This window comes from Myripristis murdjan, chromosome 10, assembly GCF_902150065.1.
Source record: "Myripristis murdjan chromosome 10, fMyrMur1.1, whole genome shotgun sequence".
Lineage (NCBI taxonomy): Eukaryota > Metazoa > Chordata > Actinopteri > Holocentriformes > Holocentridae > Myripristis > Myripristis murdjan.
Window position 1 is genome coordinate 21,100,784 of NC_043989.1, and position 24,785 is coordinate 21,125,568.

Genomic DNA, 24,785 nt, shown 5'->3' on the forward strand with positions numbered 1-24,785 from the left:
CTGAGTAGTCGTCCAACCATAGTTGGTAAAGTGAGAAAAATGACATCTTGTTTTCATGTAAGTCACCTCTGACTTGACTCAGTTTGTTCGAGGAGTAGACTTGTTAATTTTCATTTGGTTTGTGCCTTTATTTCCTCTGTGAGAGTGATGTCTGAATTGTCACAGCATTGTTAATACAGCACAGGTCGTCTGTACTGGGGAATGGAAGGTATGATGTGACAGGAGGGTCTAAAGGACACGATGGTGCCAGGCTCCTTACCCAGAGTGCTGCTCTCAGTGGGTTCAGCTGTTGTTGTCGTCATAATACACTCAGGCTTATCGGTCTCAAGCAGCCACTGAGATATGTGTGTCCCATTGGTTAAGGTGCAGTCAATGAAAATGACTCCTGTGAGAGAACATGGTGTTATAATCATCAGTGTCCTATTCATCAGAGTCACTGTTTTTCATGTTGTGGCTCACCTGCACACTGTGATATCATCTTGTTTGCAGCGGCACTGCTGACGTGATTGTTGACGGAGCAGACGAGCTGTCCTGACACGCCTGGTTTCAGAGTGATCTCCTTGTTGTCCTCATCAGCAGAGAGGAGCTGGCTGTCCATCAGTGTGTGTCCATCCAGAGTCCAGCTGTACTGAGGACTGTCGCCCTCCTCAGAGGAGCAGGACACCCTCACCTCTCCCTGGGACAGACACTCAGAGGCCAGCAGGGGAGACGACACGGGGGCTGAGGGACACACACTCACATCACTTTGCACATGGACACAGTCTTTGCAGTGCAGCTTCTTTGAGTCATGAGGTGCAAGTCATTATGTGGAAGTGTGTTTTTGTGACACTGGTGTCTTTGTACTGTTTCATATTCTTCAAATGGTAAAATTCACAAAATGTACAACATAATAATTTATAAGATACTGTAATATTGCAGATTTCTTTTCTAATTTAATAAAATTATATGACTAACACTTTATTTTGAATTATTAATCACACATTATATTGGTGGTAATCTTATTTAGGACACTGACTTGCTGTTTGAGTTTTCCCATCAGCCCAAACTGAGACAGCATGAGTTTGATTTTGTGCTGTTGATAGTTGACAAGCGGCTATGAAAGACTGGTATATGTAAACTATTGTCAGTACTAATTTCTCCAATAGTTTTAAAGAAATATAATTTAAAGATTTAAAAAATGATTTGCTTACCTTGAATCGACATCTTTAGTTTTCGTTTTTCTGTCTGCATTCCTGAGTCGGATTCAAAGACCTTAAAGGTGTATTCAGCATCATCAGTCCAGCTGATGTTGCTGATCCTCAGTGTGCCATTACTGGGAGTAAAAGAGGATCTGCTTTCTAATGAATTATACAAAACCACATTCTTTTTCAAATGAAGAATTTGTGATCTTTCATTTTTGACCCATCGGTATCTAAATCTGTGTGATGCTGAAGTCATGAGTTGAAGAACCACGGTTCCTCCCAGAGCTGCGTAACACTGAGCTCCATCCTGTCTGCCATCACAGAAGGTTTCCACACCTGGAAGTGCTGAAAAACACGATAAAAAAGAAATTAAATATCTTTTCATTTCTTTTTTATCATAGTCCCCACCATTTTCTTACAATTCCAGGAGCAACATTAATGGCCACTGGAAGATGCCAGACATGTGCAAAGGTAAATGACTGAAAATGAAACAGTGTGGGGTTTTGTTGTTCATTAAAGGTTTGCTGTAACTTTCACTCTCAGACACAGTTTGCAGACTGGAGGTTATTCTTTGGCAGCAAAGGAGCCACAGATACAGCTGACTGCATTTCTAAAGATGCTTTTGAATTTGCAATTTTCCTTTTTTCTAGTGAGCATACAAGTAAGAGATTTGCTGAGTAGTCGTCCAACCATAGTTGGTAGAGTGTAAAAATGGCATCTTGTTTTCATGTAAGTCGCCTCTGACTCGACTCAGTTTGTTCGAGGAGTAGATTTGTTGTTAATTTTCTCTGCTTTAACTCAAGATCTTCAGTCCTGAAAGTGTCATTTGGGTTGTGCCTTTATTTCCTCTGTGGAGTGATATCTGAATTGTCACAGCATTGTTAATACAGCACAGGTCGTCTGTACTGGGGAATGGAGGGTATGATGTGACAGGAGGGTCTACAGGATACGATGGTGCCAGGCTCCTTACCCAGAGTGCTGCTCTCAGGGGGTTCAGCTGCTGTTGGCGTCATAATACACTCAGGCTTATCGGTCTCAAGCAGCCACTGAGACATATGTGTCCCATTGGTTCAGGTAGTGGTTCTCAAACTTGTAGAAAAAAAGGCACAGTCCTGTTCCATCAGTGTCTGAAACCACAATCTGATACCTTTGCTATTTTGTTGGCTCTGTTTTTGCTTCTTTTTCTCTTCTTTCTCCTTGTTTTCATCTGTATTGCTGCAGCGTTTCAACCACTAATCCAGTTTCTGTAATTATTTTTTTCTTTGCTTCCCGGTCAAAGTGAAAAAACCTCCTCACTTCACGACCACAGTGACAGATGAAAACCACAAACACACACATTTGACACATTCAGGAAATCTGGTAGAGACTGAATGTAAAATGTGGCTTAGCAAGCCTACATTTACATGTTTTACTGAACGTATTATTTCAGGAATTATGCGGGACACACATCACTTTGCACATGGACACAGTCTTTGCAGTGCAGCTTCTTTGAGTCATGAGGTGCAAGTCATTATGTGGAAGTGTGTTTTTGTCACGACACTGGTGTCTTGGTACTGTTTCATATTCTTCAAATGGTAAAATTCACAAAATGTAAAACATACTAATTAATAAGATACTGTAATATTGCAGTTTTTTCTAATTTAATAAAATTATATGATTAACACTTTATTTTGAATTATATTAATCACACATTATATTGGTGCTAATCTTATTTGGGACACTGAGCTGCTGTTTGAGTTTTCCCATCAGCCCAAACTGATACAACATGACTTTGACTTTGTGCTAGAAATTGACAAGTTGCTGTGAAAGACTGCAAAATGTGAACTATTGTCACTATTAATTTCCCCAACAGTTTTAAAAAATTACAATTCAAAGATTTAAAAAAATATATTTTCTTACCTTGAATGGACATCTTCAGTTTTCGGTTTTCTGTTTCCTTTCCATCTGAATCAATGACACTCAGGGTGTATTCAGCAACGTCAGTCCTGCTGATGTTGCTTATCCTAAATGTTCCATTACTGGGAGTAAAGGAGGATCTGCTTTCTAATGTATTATACACAACCACATTCTTTTTCAAATGAAGGATATGGGATGTGTTGTTTTTGACCCATTGGTATGAAAATCTGTCAGATGCTGAAGTCATGAGTTGGAGAACCACGGTTCCTCCCAGAGCTGCGTAACACTGAGCTCCATCCTGTCTGCCATCACAGAAGGTTTCCACACCTGGAAATGTTGAAAAACACAATGAAAAAGACAATAAATATCACAATATAATATGGAACACAATCTCTGTCTATTGTTTACAACACCAGCAGCAACATCATTGAGCACCGCAAGAAAGAAGGCATTCATATATGTAGATGTACTGAATATGAAACATTTTGATATTTGGTTCAAGAGCAAAAAGTTCTTATCAACAAAAGTAAGCAGCACAGTCAAACCTTTGTTATTATTAATGTTGTTGTTGTCATTTTTGTTGTTGTTGTTGTAGTTGTTGTTGTTGTTGATTCGTACACCATTACAAACAAACTGATGAATAAATTAAGGTGATTCTTATCTCCAGCCTCAGAAGCTCATTCAGCTTCAACACACATCACCGAGGATGAAGGCAAGCTGTTCTGTCCTCATTCATTTATATGAATTACTGCTTCAGCATTTGATCATGCAACATAAAATTCAAAATATCACTATGTGGAGAATAGTGACTCATCTCACCATGAGAGACTCCCAGCAGCAGCATCAGCAGTCCAACCACAGCCTTCATGTGTCCTCACTGTTCAGCCTCAGTTCAGCCACTCAGCCCTTTCAGATAAACTCCTCTGTTTCACACCATGCCCAACCTGCACATTTCACACTGACACCACAGACAAGTCCTCTATTATTAGTCGAGAATGAGTTTTGAACCACAGTAAATGATGTGGTAACTGGACAGAAGATCAAGGAAGTGAATCAGGGTCTCTTCACTGCTCACAGACAACTTGGCAAGCTGCTTGTGTGTGAAATAAACTGAACGGAGGAGAAGTGACAATCTTCCTCCAGATATCATTTCAACACAACAGTACTCTGAATTTGAAATTTTACCCACAGGAAAATGGGTTATTGAGAAATTCAGGGAATATTTATGAGAAAACATTTGTCATTTACAATGTTTTGTTTTGTTTTTTGCACAGTATAGGTAAATCAATGATGTATAACTTATTCAGAAGAAGAAAGCAGTGTGTGAGGTCTAAGAGTAGGTGTACTGGTGCTGTGCTGTGCGGCTGCCTTTTCACTTCCTCCATTATCAGCTGCAGAAGTTTCCTCATGACTCTGTTATCATGGGGTGTGTTAGTGGTGGGCAGGAGGGGGAGTATAGAGGCCTGCCTAAAGACTTTGTGGAGTGGTGCAGGGGCAATAACCTCCATCTCAACACATCCAAAACAAAGGAACTGGTGGTGCACTTCAGGAGGAAGGAGCCCCCCATACTTCCTGTCTCCATCAGCAGGGAGAATGTGGGGCTGGTCCCGACGTACAAGCACCTTGAGGTACACCTGAACAGCAAGCTAAACTGCAAGCAAACAAGCAAAATGCTGCAGATGTTTTATGATTCAATGGTGGCAGGCGGCCTTAGTTTACGCCATAGCGTGCTGAGGAGGTGCACTCAAGAGCAAGGAGGCAAGTCGGCTCACTAAGGTGGTGAAGAAAGCTGGCTCTATTTTCAGCACGAGGTTGGACTCACTGGTGGAGGTTTCGGAGACGAGAACACTGAAGAAATTTTTGTCTGAGACCAACTTCTCCTTTTACATCCAACTTACATGCACTTGTGGGCAAAACGCTGCACCAAGCTGTGAATCAGCTTCTCAGAGTTTTTACAGTTATATTTATGACTGTTGAGGTTTTCAGTCCAGGGTAAAAGAAGTGACTTATGCTTGACTACTGCTCTTTTCACTTCCTCTGTTATAGTGACAGAAAAATGGCATGTCCAAACTTTATCTACACACTGTATGGTTTAGTTGTTTTAAATGTGAAATTTCTGCAGTTGCTGAAATAAACATTTGTATTTGCTGGATAAAATCCTGTGTATGAACTTAAAGAAAAGTGTTTTAACATCCTTGAAAACAGGGCTAGTGCCTGTAAAAGGAAATTTGATTCAAGATTCAAGAGGTTTATTCATCACTTGCATGATTGTACATGTACAGCAGCAGTGAAATGAGGCTGCAACTGCTCCAGCACTGAGAGTAAAATAGAAAAAATGTAATAATACACCTCTATACAAAATATAAACATTAAATGTAATATAAGAAATGAATAAATGGCATATTCGCAGGTCAGTATGTACATAGTAAAAAAAAAAAAAGAAGAAGAAAACGTGTGTAGTGGATCCTCTGCTTCTCTCTCCTGAAGTCTACCACCATCCTCCTTGGTCTTGGTGCAACATTCAGGTCCAAGCTGTCCTTACACCATGATGACAGCAGCTACACCTCCTCCAGATAAGCCGTCTCGTTGTTGTTAGAGATCAGGCCTACCACCACTGTGTCATCTGCGAATTTCACAATGTTGGAGCTGTGTGTGGCTGTGCAGTCAAAGGTGTAAAGGGAGTAGAGCAGAGGACTCAGTACACAGCCTTGGTGGCACCAGTGTTGAGGGTTAGGGAGCTGGAGGTGCAGGTACCAACCTTCACCACCTGTGGTCTGTCAGTCAGGAAGCTCTGAACCCAGGAGCAGAGTGAGGGACTCAGCCCCAGGACCCTGAGTTTGGTGACCAGTCTGTGGAAAACTATAGTGTTGAATGCTGAACTGTAATCAATAAACAGCAAATGCACATAATTCCTTTTTCCAGTGTCCACGTGGGAGAGGGTGGAGTGGAGGACATGAGAGATGGCATCATCAGTACTCCTATTAGGGCGATAGGCAAACTGAAGGGGGTCCAAAGAGTCCGGCAGTGATGAGCAGATGAAGTCTTTTAGTCTCTCAAAGCATTTCATCACCACAGAGGTCAGTGCTACAGGGTGGAAGTCATTTACACCGGCTGGGTTGGTCTTTTAGGCACAGGGATAATGGTGGACTTTTAGAGGAATGTGGGGACGACAGAGTGGGCCTGGGGACAGATTGAAAATAGAGGTGAACAAGGAACAAGCAAGCAGGATACTGGGAAGAGGTGGACGGTGTGCTCCTGCTCATAGCCTATTTCTGACCTCGGCACACTTCCCTCAGTGTTTCTTCTTCCTGCTTCTCCTAAGAGGCTTGTTCCCCTGGTTGCGATCCGCGTCCCGAAGGATCTCCTTCGGCCAAGTGGAGCTATCATGTGTAACTTCAGAAAAAAGGTAAGTAGTCCTAGTTGCAATGTTCAGAAATGTGCTGTGGTCGTCGGATATTAGTGCAGATGAAAGGGAGGTCAGCGAACTAAAGAAAACTATGAAAATAACAAACAAAAAGCACAGTCTATGCGGATCGGTCATGATGGCGTCTGGACGCAGCCGCACCATTTGATCTGTTGATCTGAGACCAGAATCTGTCCCAGAGACAAGTTTGGTCTTTCTTTGATCTGATGTGTGCACACAAATGACCTATTTTATATTTAGTTGTGGTCTAATAGGGATGTCAAGATTACTCAATAATATTCCAGTCTGATGGACAACAAGTGAATGGCCAAAAAAAAAAAATGCTAAGCAAGTTAAAATTCAAGCTCATTTCATTCACATTGCAGAAAATTGTAGCAAAATATAAACCATAAGTATGTGACTTGTTACAGCAATGCAAAGTCAAATTATTTTGTATCTCTGGAAGCCATATGTTTTTATTGTTGTTATGACAGAGTGATGTAAAAACAAGTGAACGTACATCTGCAGCGTCTGTCAATCCCATGAGACTGTGGAAATTATAGAGGATGATTCTGGTCCAGAGTCGGGCGTGACTGCACAGGCCAACACGGGAGTGAGATTCCCTTCCACATGAGAACAGGTGAAGTCTGACTCTGGTCTGTTTGCCTGGCTTTGAGCCATTCTCCTCAGTCTCTTTGCCTCGGTCCGCTGGGTGAGCGTCCCTTCAAACTTGGAAAGGCTTTTCTAGTTTCCTATAAATTTCTTCCTACAGTGATCCAATCACTTCATTTGAAAAAAAAACTTTTAGCATGTGAATGATGTGGATGGATGTCAAACATTTATTTTAACACACATTTAAAACACAGGCTGCCTGATTATTTACACTCCAGCCCAGGGCTGCCCCTGGCCAAACTGGGGCCCTAAGCGGCATTTTATTTGGAGGCCCCCACTACCCCGGCCGAATCAAAAATTACCAGATTTTTGGCGTGACACCTCCTGCCGACCACACAATCCCAGATGTATAATAGGAATAAAATGACAGCACAAAGACATTCCATTAAACTTGACAAGCTATATTAGTAAGAACAAAGTACTGTAAGTGGAATAAGCAGTACTGTATGCATCAACTAAAAAAAATAATTTCAAACTAGAATAAATTAATAAATCTCAGTCACAAATAGTCATCAATTTAAAAAAAAAATGTGACCTGACAAATATCTGAAAGCAGGTCAGTGAACTAAACAAGCATGTGTGTTATGAATTAAATAAATTCAATTCAAATAGCCTTAAACTGATCTTCTTTATTGATGCAAAAATTGATAGGCTATAAACTTAAGCTAATATGCGACCACCAGCTGGTCACTTTACCACTCCTTTTTCACAGAGGTGAATGCATATGCAGGCATTAACAAGACATTCAAGAAATGGTAAAAGGGCTGCTGGAAGATGTCATCTCCAGGCCACATTTCAGACAGAGACTTACAGTCTTCTCTCCTCTATCTCATTATGAGGAGCAGCTAAGGTGTTTATATGGGGCCACAAAGTTTTACATTTATTTCAACAACAAACCAACTCTTCTTCTTGTTTTGATTTTTTTCCCTCTTAGTTGCTCCAGATTCAAAATGCCTCTTAGAAGCCATCTCTCTCCTCACCTGCAGCAGTGTCGGTGCATCTGACCACTGATTGGTCAGTGGCATACCGCAGGCGACGCATGCGCCACGCCCGCAGGCAAAATGAGGCCCCCCGTTGATCGTGAGGCCCTACGCAGCTGCGTGTTCTGTGTGTAGGGAGGGGCGGCCCTGCTCCAGCCTAATGAGGAGAGCATATCTGTATGAACTGTACAGAACTCTGTGAACTGAATGAAGGAGCATGTAAAGGACTGCTGTCAAAGAAAAGTTGTTGATCCAAAAATTACTGAATTAAAACAATACCTCTGTTAGCCAGGAGAGGGAAACCTCACTCTACCAAATACTGACCATGAGTCTACCAGGTTGATTCAAAGCCACAGAGACACAGTCATTACACAGACAAAGCTGAGAAATATGTCTCCAGTGAAAAACAGTCAGCCTTTTATCAACATCACTAACAAGTCTCATATTTATTGAAAAGGATCTAAAACTCTACAGCGCATTATTTCAAAATGGGATCAGAATTAGTTGCAATGCCAATATGTCAGCACCGTCTCATTTTATATTCACACATTGTGCTTTAGAGTATACATGCTCTTAAAACTAAAAAATATTTAGGATGTTGTTTTATATGTAATTCAGCTCAGACAAATAGGAATGTCATTCATTCTTGAGCTTTTAATCCTTAGCAAATGCACATTAGTAGAAGTAGGAACATATGCTTAATTTATGTATCATTATTGTAAAGTGTTACCAAATGTACTGATGACACTCGAGATAAGTATTGCTTACTGTTCAATCCATCTGACCTACAATGCACTACTACTACTATGACTACACAAAAGTGAAAATAACATAAAACTGTAAATAATTACAAACAGCACCTGTTAAATCAGTTTACAGAGTGCTTTAAAAACAAGCTTTGTGAGATAAAAAAAAAAGAGTAATGATAAAACTGAGAATAAAAATGAGTAAAAATACAGAGACACTACAAGTATACAAAAACTAATCATGAATGTTTAAAACAAAATAATATTAAAATATTGAGTTACGTATACTTTCAAGAGGTGATTTAACGGCTTAAACTGATTCTGTTAACTCCACAGGCAGTTTAATGTTGGCAAGATAGTGGCAAAACGCCAGAGGAATGTGAAATATGATGAAATAGCAACAACAATAATAACAACAGTACACTCCCAGATAGCATTATCTGGGAGTACACCTTTGAATTTAGGCAAACATCTTAAGATGTAAGCAGGTCAGAAGTCTGTGTGCCTACACAGCCTCTGTAAACACTGAAGAGTTGATCTCCTCATCACCGACATGAGCCCTCTGTCTCCCTTGAAGATCTGCCATCCTGATATTAACGTAGTTCACATCCTGGTCATCTTCACTGTCTGTGGAGAGGAGGGAGGGATATCAGTCAGTGACCAGATACGCTGGATTATTGTCAGTTTGACATGATTTCAGATGTCCAGTGATGACCAGTGAATTCATGTGTTCAATATCAATTCTCAAAGCACTGTGAATGCAGTGATGAGCAAAAGCTTTATTTTGGACCTTGACCTTTCTTGTTTGTCTTTGTCGTCGGAGCACAGTGGGCTCTCACCACGAGGACCAACAGAAATAACATCACTGCCAAAGAAGCAGCTATGCGCAGGATAATCCCTGTTCCTGTGACAAAGCACAGATGATCAGTGATCACATGTTAAGTTAGTGTGTAACTGTGTGGTTTCCAGGAGATGAAGGACATGAAGAAGATGACATCGATGAAATCACTGCAGCAAAATCAGCATGACTTAGTGGAGGGTCTAAAGGGCCCTGTGGTGCCAGTCTCCTTACCCCTCACTTCTGTGATGCAGCGTGATATGCTCTTGTTTGCAGCGGCACTACTGACGTGATTGTTGACGGAGCAGACGAGCTGTCCTGACACGCCTGGTTTCAGAGTGATCTCCTTGTTGTCCTCATTAGCAGAGAGGAGCTGGCTGTCCATCAGTGTGTGTCCATCCAGAGTCCAGCTGTACTGAGGACTGTCGCCCTCCTCAGAGGAGCAGGACACCCTCATCTCTCCCTGGGACAGACACTCACAGGCCAGCAGGGGAGACGACACTGGGGCTGAGGGACACACACATCACTTTGCACATGGACACAGTCTTTGCAGTGCAGCTTCTTTGAGTCATGAGGTGCAAGTCATTATGTGGAATTGGGTTTTTGTCATGACACTGGTGTCTTTGTACTGTTTCATATTATTCAAATGGTAAAATACACACAATATACAACATGATAATTTATCAACTACTACAATACTGGAGATTTTTTTCTAACTTAATAAAATTATATGACTAACACTTTATTTTGAATTATATTAATCACACATTATATTGTTGATGGTTTTATTTGGGACACTGACAAACTGAGACAGCGTGACTTTGACTTTGTGCTGTTGATAGCTGACACGTGGCTATGAAAGACTGGAATATGTGAACTATTGTCACTACAAATTTTTCCAAAAGTTTTAAAGAAATATAACTTAAAGTTTTTTTTAAAAAAATCTCTTACCTTGAATGGACATCTTTAGTGTTCGGTTTTCTGTTTCCTTTCCAACTGAATCAAAGACCGTGAAGGTGTATTCAGCATCGTCAGTCCAGCTGATGTGTCGTATCCGAAATGTTCCATTTCTGTGAGTAAAGGAGGATCTGCTTTCTAATTTATTCTCCACAACCACATTCTTTTTCAAATAAAGAATTAGTGATCTTTCGTTTCTGACCCATTGGTATGTAAATCTGTCAGATGCTGAAGTCATGAGTTGGAGAACCACGGTTCTCCCCAGAGCTGTGTAACACTGAGCTCCATCCTGTCTGCCATCACAGAAGGTTTCCACACCTGGAAATGTTGAAAAACACGATGAAAAAAAAAGATATCTTTTCATTTCATTTTCATCATAGTCTCCACTATTTTCTTTGGATGCCAGCAGCAACATCAATGAACACTGGAAGATGCCAGACGTGCAAATGTAAACGACTGAAAATGAAACAGTGTGGGGTTTTGTTGCTCATAAAAGGTTTGCTGTAACTTTCACTCTCAGACACAGTTTGCAGACTGGAAGTTAGACTGGAGCCACAGATACAGCTGACTGCATTTCAAAAGATTTTTTTGAACTTGCAATTTTCCCTTTTTCTATTGTAAGCATACAATTGAGAGTTTTCCTGAGTAGTGATCTCTCCATAGTTGGTAAAGTGGAAAAATGACGTCTTGTTTTCATGTAAGTCGCCTCTGACTCTACTCAGTTTGTTCCAGGATTTGTTGTTAATTTTCTCTGCTTCAAGTCAAGAGCTCCAGTCCTAAAAGTATCATTTGGGTTGTGCCTTTATTTCCTCTGTGGGAGTGATGTCTGAATGGTCACAGCATTGTTAATACAGCACAGGTCGTCTGTACTGGGGAATGGAGGGTATGCTGTGACAGGAGGGTCTACAGGACACGATGGTGCCAGGCTCCTTACCCAGAGTGCTGCTCTCAGGGGGTTCAGCTGCTGTTGGCGTCATAATACACTCAGGCTTATTGGTCTCAAGCAGCCACTTTGATATGTGTGTCCCATTGGTTCAGGCAGTAGTTCTCAAATGCATTTTCAGTAATGTTCTCCTTTTGAAACATTTTTTGAGCCAAGTACCCCCTGACCAGCACAAAAAAATTGGTAGAAAAAAAGGTCCACTCCAGCTCCCTCAGTGTCTGAAACCACAACCTGATACCTGCGCTATTTTGTTGGCTCTGTTTTTGCTTCTTTTTCTCTTCTTTCTCCTTGTTTTCATCTGTATCGCTGCTGCGCTTCAACCACTAATCCAGTTTCTGTATTTTTTTTTCTTTGCTTCCCGCTCATAATGAAAAAACATCCTCACTTCACGACCACGGCAGCAGATTAAAACCACAAACACACACATTTGACACCGTCAGGAAAGCTGGTAGAGACTGAAAATAAAATGTGGCTTAGCAAACGTACATTTACATTTTTTATTGAACTTATTCTAACTTAGGCTAATTATTTCAGAAATTATGCATGCCTGATGTTTTTAAACAATAACATTAAAAAATGTGTCAGGGACCCCCTGCAGGACTACAAGGTACCCCTAGTGGTACGCCTGCCCCTATTTGAGAACCACTGAGTTAAGGTGCAGTCAATGAAAACAAGACCTGTGGGAGAACATGGCGTGTGCGTGTGTGTGTGTGTCATGTCTTATAAATTATGTTTCGTTTTGTTAAGTTTTGTTCTTGTGTCTTGTCTCGTGACTTCCTGTTTTATTTTGAAATCCCACTCATCTTGTTTCAGGTCACTTGCCCTTCCCCTTGTGTGTTTCCCACTGGTCTGATTGTCTGCCACACCCTGATTGTTTCCACCTGTTTCTCATTACCTTGGTGTGTGTATATATAGTCCGTGTTTCCCTTTGTCCTGTGCCAGTTCGTCCTGATTTCATGCTGTGTTGTCCTGTTTGACCTGAGTTTGTCCTTGCTCCATGTCCAGTCCAATCCAGTCAAGTCTTGTCAAGTCAAGTCAGGTGTTGTATTTTGTTTCCCTGTGTTCGATTAAAGGACTTTGTTACTGTCACCGACTCTGCATTGTGGGTTCAGTTTGTTGGAAGCCTTGGCTTTACGGTGTGTGTGTGTGGACTGATTACACATGGTGGCTGTACAGTGTTATTATAATCATCAGTCTCCTATTCATCAGAGTCACTGTTTTCATGTTGTGGCTCACCTGCACACTGTGATATCATCTTGTTTGCAGCGGCACTGCTGACGTGATTGTTGACGGAGCAGACGAGCTGTCCTGACACGCCTGGTTTCAGAGTGATCTCCTTGTTGTCCTCATCAGCAGAGAGGAGCTGGCTGTCCATCAGTGTGTGTCCATCCAGAGTCCAGCTGTACTGAGGACTGTCGCCCTCCTCAGAGGAGCAGGACACCCTCACCTCTCCCTGGGACAGACACTCAGAGGCCAGCAGGGGAGACGACACGGGGGCTGAGGGACACACACTCACATCACTTTGCACATGGACACAGTCTTTGCAGTGCAGCTTCTTTGAGTCATGAGGTGCAAGTCATTATGTGGAAGTGGGTTTTTGTCATGACACTGGTGTCTTTGTACTGTTTCATATTATTCAAAGAGTAAAATACACAAAATGTACAACATACTAATTAATAAGATACTGTAATATTGCAGTTTTTTTCTAATTTAATAAAATTATATGACTAACACTTTATCCCAATCACCCATTATATTGGTGGTAATCTTATTTGGGACAGTTGAGTTGCTGTTTGAGTTTTCCCATCAGCCCAAACTCAGACAGCATGACTTTTACTTTGTGCTAGAAATTGACAAGAAGCTATGAAAGACTGGAAAATGTTAACTATTGTCACTACTAATTTGTCCAACAGTTTTAATAAATTACAATTCAAAAATTTAAAAAATTATTTGCTTACCTTGAATGGACATCTTTAGTTTTCGGTTTTCTGTTTCCATTCCTGAGTATGGATCAAAGACCTTAAGGTTGTATTCAGCATCGTCAGTCCAGCTGATGTTGCTTATCCGAAATGTTCCATTACTGGGAGTAAAAGAGGATCTTCTTTCTAAGTTATTATACACAACCACATTCTTTCTCAAATGAAGAATTTGTAATGTGGTGTTTTTGATCCATCGGTATGAAAATCTGCCAGATGCTGAAGTCATGAGTTGGAGAACCACGGTTCCTCCCAGAGCTGCGTAACACTGAGCTCCATCCTGTCTGCCATCACAGAAGGTTTCCACACCTGGAAATGTTGAAAAACACCATGAAAAAGACAATAAATATCACAATATATTATGTATCAAAACCTCTGTCTATTGTTTACAACACCAGCAGCAGCATCACTGAGCACTGCAAGACAGAAGGATTCATATATGTAGATGTACTGAATATGAAACAGTTCATTTTGATATTTGGTTTGAAAGCAAAAAGTTCTTATCAACAAAAGTAAGCAGCACAGTCACAACCTTTATTATTATTAATGTTGTTGTTGTTGTTTTTGTTGTTGTTGTTGTTGTTGTTATTGATTCCTGCACCGTTACTAACAAATTGATGAATAAATGAAGGTGATTCTCATTTCCAGCCTCAGAAGCTCATTCAGCTTCAATACACATCACCGAGGATGAAGTCAAACTGTTCTGTCCTCATTCATTTATATGAATTACTGCTTCAACGTTTGATCATGCAACATAAAATTCAAAATATCACTATGTAGAGAATAGTGACTCATCTCACCATGAGAGACTCCCAGCAGCAGCATCAACAGTCCAACCACAGCCTCCATGTGTCCTCACTGTTCAGCCTCAGTTCAGCCACTCAGCCCTTTCAGATAAACTCCTCTGTTTCACACCATGCCCAACCTGCACATTTTGCACTGGCAGCACAGACAAGTCTTCTGTTTGTTAGTGGCTACTGTCAAGAATAAGTTTTGAAATCTTCAACCACAGTAAATGAGAAGTGACAATCTTCCTCCAGATATCGTTTCAATACAACAGTACTGTGAATTTGAACTTTTACCCAAGGGTTACTGAGGAATACTGGGAATATTTATAAGAAATCATTTGTCATTTTTTTTTTTTTTTGCACAGTTTAGGTAAATCAATGATCTATAACTTCTAAAGTACAGCAGTGTGTGAGGTCTAAGAGTAGGTGTATTGGTGCTGTGCGGCTGTCTGCTTAGCAGCTGCAGAAGTTTCCCCACGACTCTGTTATGATTGTTATCATGGGGTGTGTTAGTGGTGGGCAGGAGGGGGAGTATAAAGGCCTGCTTAAACACTTTGTGGAGTGTTGCAGGGGCAATAACCTCCATCTCAACACATCCAAAACAAAGGAGCTGGTGGTGCACTTCAGGAGGAAGGAGCCCCCCCATACTTCCTGTCTCCATCAGCAGGGAGAATGTGGGGAAGGTCCTGACGTACAAGCACCTTGAGGTACACCTGAACAGCAAGCTAAACTGTAAGCAAACAAGCAAAATGCTGCAGATGTTTTATGATTCAATGGTGGCAGGCGGCCTTTTTTACGCTATAGTGTGCTGAGGAGGTGCACTGAAGAGCAAGGAGGCAAGTCAGCTCACTGAAGTGGTGAAGAAAGCTAGCTCTATTTTCAGCACGAGGTTGGACTCAGTGGTGGAGGTTTCGGAGAAGAGAACACTGAAGAAATTTTTGTCACAGACCAACTTCTCCTTTGACATCTAACTTACATGCACTTGTGGGCAAAACGCTGCACCAAGCTGTGAATCAGCTTCTCAGAGTTTTTACAGTTATATTTATGACTTTTGAGGTTTTCAGTCCAGGGTAAAGGAAGCGACTTCTGCTTGACTACTGCTCTTTTCACTTCCTCCGTTACAGTGACAGAAAGATGACATGTCCGAACTTTATCTACACACTGTACGGTTTAGTTGTTTTAAATGTGAAATTTCTGCAGTTGCAGAAATAAACATTTGTATTTGCTGTATAATATCCTATGTGTGAACTTCAAAGAAAAGAGTGTTTAACATCAGAGCTAGTGCCTGTAAAAGAAAATTTGATTCAAGATTCAAGAGGTTTATTCATCACTTGCATCATTGTACATGTACAGCAATTAACAAGGATGGCAAACTATCAATTATACATATCAATAGCAGGAGTTTGTATGCCAATTTCAAAATCATAATAGATTATTTACGTCAGTTTACACACTCATTCAACATAATTGCAATAACTGAAACATGGATTAATGCAGTACGAGGAGTGGACTTTGAGCTGGAGGGATATGACTTTGTGCACATAGATCGACAAAACAAAGGAGGAGGAGGAGTTGCGATCTTTGTGGATAAAAACTTGAAATTCAGGGTGATAGAGGATATGTCAACGGTTGTAAACAACATAATGGAATGTATAACAATTGAAATATGCAACGAAAAAAAGAAAAATATGATAATTAGCTGTATATATCGGACACCAGGGTCTAGTATTGAAATGTTCACAGATTGGATGGAGGAGGTGTTTTCAAAAATTAGTCACAAAACAATTTTCATTTGCGGAGACTTTAACATAGATTTGCTCAACCCTAATAAACACAAAATGACGGACGATTTTGTAAATACAGTATACAGCATGAACTTATATCCAAAAATCACCAGACCCACCAGAATAACTTCCAGCTGTGCCACTCTAATTGACAACATATTCACAAACGACATTATAAATAGCATAATAAGTGGAGTATTAGTCAATGACATCAGTGATCATTTGCCGGTTTTTGCAGTATATGACAATAATTATGGAACTACTAAACCTGACAAAAAAACGGAATACAAAAGATTGAGAACAGAAGAATCAATAAATGCATTCAAAAATGATTTAATGGCACAAAAATGGGATGTTATATATAATGAAAATAACATCAACTGTGCATATGATGAATTCTTAAAAATATTTAAAGAAATATATGATAAACATTGTCCTGTGAAAAGAAGTAATAGGAAACTTAAATATATGGATCATCCCTGGATCACAAAGGGTCTACAAAATGCCTGCAAAAAGAAAAACACACTTTATAAAGAATTCATAAGACAGAGAACTAAAGACTCAGAAAATAAATATAAAAAATATAAGAACAAATTGACTAATATTATAAGATCCGCTAGGAAAGAATTCTATAATAAAATATTAGATGATAACAAAAATAATATTAAAAAAATATGGAATATACTAAACACGGTAATAAAAAATGGTTTTAGTCAAGCAAATTATCCTAAATATTTTGTAATTAATAACACAGAAAAGTATAATATGAATGAGGTGGTTAACAGCTTTAATGAATTCTTTGTAAATGTGGGTCCTGAGCTGGCTAAAAAAATCCCTGATCCAGTAGTATCAGATGAGCAGAACGATGTTTTGATAGATAGAAATCTAAGCTCAATGTTCCTCACAGCAGCAGATGAGAATGAAATTACAGATATTGTTGTAAGTTGTACTGATAAGAAGTCAACTGACTGTGAGGACATTGACATGTTTGTGGTGAAAAGGGTAATTCAGGGGATTGCAAAACCATTAACATACATTTGTAATTTGTCATTTCAAACTGGTTCATTTCCAAACAAAATGAAAATAGCAAAAGTCATTCCTCTGTACAAATCTGGAAACAAGCACCACTTCACAAACTACAGACCTGTCTCGTTACTCCCACAATTCTCTAAAATACTGGAAAAACTTTTCAACAATCGGCTGGACAAATTCATAGATAAACACAAATTACTCAATGAAAGTCAATACGGATTCAGACCAAACAGAGCAACATCACTGGCATTAATGGAATCAGTAGAAGAGATATCAAATTCAATTGATCACAGACAGTTTACTGTTGGAATATTCATTGACCTAAAAAAAGCGTTTGACACCATAAACCATAACATATTACTCAATAAACTGGAACGGTATGGCATCAGGGGTAATGTGCTTGACTGGGTGAGGAGTTATCTGAGCAATAGGAAACAGTTTGTGAAGTTGGGTGAATATTGTTCTGCATGTTTGGACATTACTTGTGGTGTCCCCCAGGGATCAGTATTGGGCCCCAAATTATTTATATTGTATATCAATGACCTATGCAGAGTATCAAAAACATTAAAATTGGTTTTATTTGCAGATGACACAAATATTTTTGGTTCTGGCAGTAATTTGCATTCTTTACTGCAGGAAATTCATTCAGAATTAAAACATTTCAAAGTATGGTTTGATAGAAATAAATTGTCATTAAATCTGAGTAAAACAAGAATCATAATCTTTGGGAACAGCAGATTGAATACGCAAACACAGATACAGTTGGATGGGGTAGCTATTGAAAAAGTGAATGAAATCAAATTTCTGGGAGTGACAATAGATGAGCAACTCAGCTGGAAATCACATATCAGGCATGTGAAAACTAAAATATCACGTAGCATTGCTGTATTAAATAAAGCAAAACAGGTTCTAAACCACAAAACACTCCGCACTCTCTACTGTTCAATAGTTCTTCCATATTTAACTTACTGCGCAGAGGTTTGGGGCAATAATTATATAAGTACAATACATCCATTAGTCATTCTGCAAAAGAAAGCTATACGTATTATTCATAGGGCAGGATATAGGGATCACACTACTCCATTATTCCTTCAGTCAAAATTACTGAAACTTAAAGATCTTGTTGACTTTCAGTCAGTGCAAATATTATTTAAAGCAAAAAAAAAAGTATTACCTGCAAATATTCAAAAACTATTCATTAGAAGGGAGGGGGGACATAACTTAAGGGGACAGTTTAATTTCAAAACACCAAGCATACGCACAACTAGAAGGAGCTTTTGTGTTCCTGTTTGTGGAGTAAAACTATGGAACAGTTTGAGTGTGGATTTGAAAGAATGTCCAAACATCAATCAATTTAAAAGGAAGTATAAAGAGATGATTTACAATAGATACATGAATGATGGTGTTTGATGTGACTACAGGTTTATTGTGTATTTAATTATTTATTTTTATTGTTATTAGTTTTATTTTCCTTAAAAAAATAACTTCCTTGTTTTTTTTCATTGATTTACATATTAATTGGTTATTTCACCTTCTCTTTTTTTATTTATTTATTTATTTATTTATTATTTATTTTATTTTATTTTTTTTTTTTTTTGTGTTTGTGTATGTGGATACCGGTGTATATATGTCTATATGTACATATGTACGTGTCTATATGTATGTGTAGGTGTATATATGTGTGTATATGTGTGTATGCATGTGTATATGTGTATGTATGTATGTATGTATGTATGTGTGTATGTATATGTATATATATAGATATATATATATGTGTGTGTGTATGTATGTATGTATGTATATATATATATGTGTGTGTGTGTGTGTGTGTGTGTGTGTGTGTGTGTATGTATATGTATATGTATGTATGTGTGTATATGTATGTATATGTGTATGCATATGTATATATATGTATGAATGTGTAAATATGTGTATAAATAACTGATTATGTATAACTCCATGATAAGGATGAAAAATATTAGGATTATTATGATTAGATTATTGTGACAGTAAATAATTGATATAATTTCTGGCCATGGTTTATAACAAGTTGTTTGCATATAAAGATAAATATGATTGGTAATAAGGATACAATAGCAGAACTAGTCCAAATAATGAATTAAGGTATGCTTCAGATGGATAAGGAAGCCTAATATGTATTAATATGTAATTGACTTATGGACGAGGGGTGGGACTAGATAAGTTTTACTTCTTCCCACTCCCTTCCGGATAGGTAAAATTAAATTATTATCTGTTGTTTCATTTTTATGCTTATTTATGTTATGTTTGTCCATTATTGTGTGATTACTTTTCTTTTCTTTTTATTGTTTATTTGTTTTGCTTACTCGGAATAAAGAACTACTACTACTACTACTACTACTACTACAGCAGCAGTAAAATGAGACCGCAACTGCTCCAGCACTGTGCAAGTAAAATAGAAAAATGTAATAATACACCTCTATACAAAATATAAACATTAAATGTAATATAATAAATAAGAAATGAATGAATGGCATATTCACAGGTCAGTATGAACACAGTAAAAAGAAGAAGAAGAAGAAGAAGAAGAAGAAGAAGAAGAAGAAGAAGAAAACATGTGTAGTGGATCCTCTGCTTCTCTCTCCTGAAGTCTACCACCATCTCCTTGGTCTTGGCGACATTCAGGTCCAAGTTGTCCTTACACCATGATGACAGCAGCTACACCTCCTCCAGATAAGCCGTCTCGTTGTTGTTAGAGATCAGGCCTACCACCACTGTGTCATCTGCGAATTTCACAACTACTGGGAAGAGATGGACGGTGTGCTCCCGCTCATAGCCTATTTCTGACCTCGGCACACTTCCCTCGGTGTTTCTTCTTCCTGTTTCTCCTAAGAGGCTCGTTCCTCTGGTTGCGATCCGCGTCCTGAAGGATCTCCTTCAGACAAGTGGAGCTATCATGTGTGACTTCAGAAAAAAGGTAAGTAGTCCTAGTTGCAATGTTCAGAAATGTGCTGTGGTCATCGGATATTAGTGCAGATGAAAGGGAGGTCAGCAAACTAAAGAAAACTATGAAAATAACAAACAAAAAGCACAGTCTATGCGGATCGGTCATGATGGCGTCTGGACGCAGCCGCACCATTTGATCTGTTGATCTGAGACCAGAATCTGTCCCAGAGACAAGTTTGGTCTTTCTTTGATCTGATGTGTGCACACAAATGACCTATTTTATATTTAGTTGTGGTCTAATAGGGATGTCAAGATTACTCAATAATAATCCAGTCTGATGGACAACAAGTGAATGGCCAAAAAAATAAAAATGCTAAGCAAGTTAAAATTCAAGCTCATTTCATTCACATTGCAGAAAATTGTAGCAAAACATAAACCATAAGTATGTGACTTGTTACAGCAATGCAAAGTCAAATTATTTTGTATCTCTGTAAGCCATATGTTTTTATTGTTGTTGTTATGACAAAGTGAGGTAAAAACAAGTGAATGTACATCTGGAGCATCTGTCAGTCCCATGAGACTGTGGAAATAATGGAGTTGCACATCCTCAATCTCTTTTCCTCGGTCAGCTGGGCGAGCATCCCTTCAAACTTGGAAAGGCCTCTCTGCACCGTCTGACTCTGAGCTGTTTGCTCTGACGTTACAGCTTCCCAGGTGTTCAGGTCAATGCTCAAGGCCTTCAGGTTTCTCTTGTCAACATCTTTGTAATGCAGGGTCTGCCTGTGGGACATTTCCTCTGCATCCGCCAACCCAGGGCATGCGTCTCTGTTTCAGTGCATGTGGAAGGCCTTGAACTTTTGGTCCTACCTCAATCTGATGGGTGAGTGTCCCTACAAACTTGGAGTTGTTGTTTGGCACTTGTTTATCCTGTCAGGTGACGATCAGGATGTGTCAGTGCATGAGGAAGGTGTTGAACTTTGGTTCCTGTCGGGCACCCAGGGTCCAGGACTCGCTACCATACAGGAGGGTGCTCACAACACAAACTCTGCAGGCCTGGATCTCAGTGACTCCGTCAGCAAACTGTTGGCTCATACTTTCTTTATTAGTCTGGACATGGTGGTAGCTGCTTTGCTGATATATTTCTTTAGCTCAGTGTTGAGAGAGGGAGTTTGAGATTGTTGAACCCAAGGAAAAAAGGTGTGGACAACCCCCAGTTCATGGTCACTTCAGATGTCAAAAGTGTCTAACGTTGAGCCGTCAAAGGTCACAGTGCTATCCATGTCCTCGTGGATAGACCTGACCGAAAAGACTGTGATTCTGGGTTGACTCTCTCTGCAGGTACCATATAATGAAAAATGCTAAATAAATAAAAACTGTAGCAAAACATGCACCATAAGAATGCAACTTGTTATGGCAATACAGAATAAAATTAGGACTTGACCAATAATCTGTCCTCTCATAATAAAGGGATATTATTGTTTCAGTTTACAAACTTCACAATTTCCATTTTTATCCGGAGCACGTGATTTTCTAAGGCATGAGGGTAAACAGCTGGTGCAACAGTCTCCAGTTTTGTGGATTTTTAAAAGGTAACTCAAGCTCAAACCCAAATCTCAGTGAACCCTGACCTCTAGTGGTGAAAAGCGGGTCCTGTCTGGTCTTGGGTAGCAGGTGATGTCACCGCCTGTTGTGGTTCAGTACCTCTGTCATTCAAGTGAGCACTCTGGCATTCAGAGAAAACATAATTAAGATGCAAAGCACAGGGGAAAGCATTATATTGCCCACGTTCATTGTCTGAGTGCTTCATGTGAGTAAAATATCAAAAACATTACAATTTGTTTCAATTCATTTAGGACAGCCTATAAATTCGACGATGAATACCAAATGGCTAAACACTGCCCTCTGGCCATGATAGGTTAATTTACAAGGTTAGGCTAGTACTTAAAACAAAGAATATCATGTGCAGAAGTAATAATGGGGTAGGGTAGGAGATATTATGTCTAGTAAAGGCCATTATTGTTATGAAAAGCTAGAGTGATCCAATCACTTCATTTGAAAAACCTTTTAGCAGGTGAATGTTGTGGATGGATGTCAAACATTTGTTTTATCACACATTTAACACAAAGGTTACCTGATTATTTACACTCCAGCCTAATGAAGAGAGCATGTCTGTATGAACTGTACAGAACTCTGTGAACTGAATGAAGGAGCATGTAAAGGATTGCTGTCAAAGAAAAGATGTTGATCCAATAATTCCTGAATTAAAACAATACCTCTGTTAGCCAGGAGAGGGAAACCTCATTCTACCAAATACTGACCATGAGTCCACCAGGTTTATTCAAAGCCACAGAGACACAGTCATTACACAGACAAAGCTGAGAAATGTGTCTTCAGTGAAAAACATTCAGCCTTTTATCAACATCACTAACAAGTCTCATATTTACTGAAAAGGATCTAAAACTCTATAGTGCATTATTTCAAAATGGGATCAGAATTAGTTGCAATGCCAATATGTCAGCACAGTCTCATTTTATATTCACACATTGTGTTTTTGAGTATACATGCTCTTAAAACTAAAAAATATTTAGGATGTTGTTTTATATGTAATTCAGCTCAGACAAATAGGAATGTCACTCATTCTTGAGCTTCCAATCCTTAGCAAATGCACATTAGTAGAAGTAGGAACATATGCTTAATTTATGTGTCATTATTGTAAAATGATACCAAATGTATTGATGACACTCAGGATAAGTATTGCTTACTATTGAAAACGTCTGAGCACTACCACTACTATGACAACACAAAAGTGAAAATAACATAAAACTGTCAATAATTACAAACATGTACTTGATTTGCACAGCACCTGTTCAAACAGTTTACAGAGTGCTTTAAAAACAAGCTTTGTAAGATAAAAAAAAAAAGAGTAATGATAAAATTGAGAATAAAAATGAGTAAAAATACTGAGGCACTACAAGTTTAAAAAGGCTAATCATAAATGGACAAAAGCAAAATAATATTAAAATATTGAGTTAAGTATACTTTCAAAAGGTGATTTAACGGCTTAAACTGATTCCGTTAACTCCACAGGCAGTTTAATGTTGGCAAGATAGCAGAGTGTGAAATATGATGAAATAACAACAATAATAATAATAACAACAACAGTGCACCTTTCAATTTAGGTAAACATCTTAACGCCTAAGCAGGTCAGAAGTCTGTGTGCCTATACAGCCTCTGTAAACACTGAACTGTTGATCTTCTCATCACCGACATGAGCCCTCTGTCTCCCCTGAAGATCTGCCATCCTGATATTAACGTAGTTCACATCCTGGTAATCTTCACTGTCTGTGGAGAGGAGGGAGGGATATCAATCAGTGACCTGATACACTGGATTATTGTCAGTTTGACATGATTTCAGATGCCCAGTGATGACCAGTGAATTCATGTGTTCAATATCAATTCTCAAAGCACTGAGAATGCAGTGATGAGAAAAAGCTTTATTTTGGACCTTGACCTTTCTTGTTTGTCTTTGTCGTCGGAGCACAGTGGGCTCTCACCACGAGGACCAACAGAAATAACATCGCTGCCAAAGAAGCAGCTATGCGCAGGATAATCCCTGTTCCTGTGACAAGACACACAGATGTGTTCACAAAGGGAAAAAAGAAGAAAAAATTAAGAAAAGAAAATGACAATAATGAAAACAATGCAGCAAAATTGATCACTTACTAATGTATGATGATCCACCTGTGTCGGTTTGATTGGAGGGTCTAAACGACACTACGGTGCCCGGCTCCTTACCCAGAGTGCTGCTCTCAGGGGATTCAACTGTTGTTGTTGTTGTTGTTGTTGTCATCATAATACACTCAGGCTTATCGGTCTCAAGCAGCCACTGAGATATGTGTGTCCCATTGGTTAACGTGCAGTTAATAAAAATGACTCCTGTAAGAGAGCATAGCAACCGTGTGTGTGTGGATTGATTACACATGGTAGTTGTACATTCATTCATTCATCTTCTAAACCGCTTATCCTCACTAGGGTCGCGGAGGGATGCTTGGAGCCAATCCCAGCGCTCATAGGGCGAAGGCAAGGAAACACCCTGGAAAGGTCGCCAGTCCATCGCAGGGCAGCCAGACAAACACTGACATTCACACACACAGTCATAGCCTAGGGGCAATTTAGGTTCTCCAATTCACCTAACCTGCATGTCTTCGGACGGTGGGAGGAAACCGGAGTGCCTGGAGGAAATCCATGCAGACACGGGGAGAACAGAAAGGACCTTGGGTGGGAATCAAACCCAGGACCTTCTCACGGTGAGGCGACAGTGCTAACCACTGCACCACCGTGCCGCCCTGGTAGCCGTACAGTGTTATTATAATCATCAGTGTCCTATTCATCAGAGTCACTGTTTTTCATGTTGTGGCTCACCTGCACACTGTGATATCATCTCGTTTGCAGCGGCACTACTGACGTGATTGTTGACGGAGCAGATGAGCTGTCCTGACACGCCTGGTTTCAGAGTGATCTCCTTGTTGTCCTCATTAGCAGAGAGGAGCTGGCTGTCCATCAGTGTGTGTCCATCCAGAGTCCAGCTGTACTGAAGACTGTCGCCCTCCTCAGAGGAGCAGGACACCCTCATCTCTCCCTGGGACAGACACTCAGAGGCCAGC

The 24,785-nt window shown here is 39.6% G+C and overlaps 2 long non-coding RNA genes across 2 annotated transcripts; both read left to right on the forward strand.

Annotated features, from left to right (window-relative positions):
* Positions 1 to 297: 297 nt before the first annotated feature.
* LOC115366498 (uncharacterized) lies at positions 298 to 10,278 on the forward strand. Its single transcript, XR_003928835.1, has 3 exons — positions 298 to 387; positions 5,742 to 5,747; positions 9,971 to 10,278. It is a non-coding gene; the product is annotated as an uncharacterized LOC115366498 (long non-coding RNA).
* A 2,272-nt stretch (positions 10,279 to 12,550) lies between these two features.
* LOC115366497 (uncharacterized) lies at positions 12,551 to 13,354 on the forward strand. Its single transcript, XR_003928834.1, has 2 exons — positions 12,551 to 12,655; positions 12,883 to 13,354. It is a non-coding gene; the product is annotated as an uncharacterized LOC115366497 (long non-coding RNA).
* Positions 13,355 to 24,785: the final 11,431 nt, after the last annotated feature.